Here is a 748-nt window from a genome sequence, read left to right as displayed (position 1 = left end):
AAAACTTGATTTCTTACAGGAAGGCTATCTTGTTATGCTACTTATTGTTTAGTTGATTTTCTATATTGAATATGATCTGTTGTTGTGCTGCTTATGTTGTTGTCCTTCCATAATTCCTACAGTTCATCGTTATTCTATGGTAAACCGTAGTTTTTGATTGCGGATGGCGGCTCATGGTGGTGAGCCAAAAATCTGCCATAAAATTATAGCGGATGGCATTGCGGAAAATGGCGGATTACCTAAAAAATACATATACATATATATATACAAAAAAACATGCAGAAAAATTGCAAATATAATAAACTATAAAATCTATCTATATAAGCAACTTTCTACTCATAAAGCATCTAATTAATGTAGCAAATATAGTAGAAAATTTAGCAAATAAACATAACGTCAAGGTCATAAAACAGAAGACATAAAACATAAAAACTATAACTTCATCCAAATTAACACGATTATTATCGTGTCCCTCTGCCCCGTCATCATACTCCGATTTAGTATCAGGGGTAGGAGCATTAGAATCAAGGGCTTGTCTAGAAGTGGACATAGTGAACTGAATTGAAAAAAAATTGGAAGAAGAGAGGTTTAACACTGATTATTGATAACGTCTATAAAGAAGGGGCAGCAGGGAAGAGAGAAAAGAAAAAGATAGGATCAGAGAAGTTGAAACAAGATGTACGAACCAGAGAGGAAACCGTGGTTAGCAGGGGAAGCAAGGAGTGGCTGTGGTGCGGCGGTGGCGAAG

The 748-nt window shown here is 35.8% G+C and overlaps 1 protein-coding gene across 2 annotated transcripts in view; it reads left to right on the top strand.

The window, feature by feature from the left end:
* The window catches only part of LOC107484055 (uncharacterized), a 5,679-nt gene that overhangs the window by 1,777 nt on the left and 3,154 nt on the right, over positions 1–748 (top strand). The gene's annotated exons all lie outside the window — the stretch shown is intronic.

This window comes from Arachis duranensis, chromosome 4 (assembly GCF_000817695.3).
Source record: "Arachis duranensis cultivar V14167 chromosome 4, aradu.V14167.gnm2.J7QH, whole genome shotgun sequence".
Lineage (NCBI taxonomy): Eukaryota > Viridiplantae > Streptophyta > Magnoliopsida > Fabales > Fabaceae > Arachis > Arachis duranensis.
The sequence above is the reverse complement of the archived record's forward strand: the minus strand, read 5'-3'. Positions and strand labels throughout refer to the sequence as shown.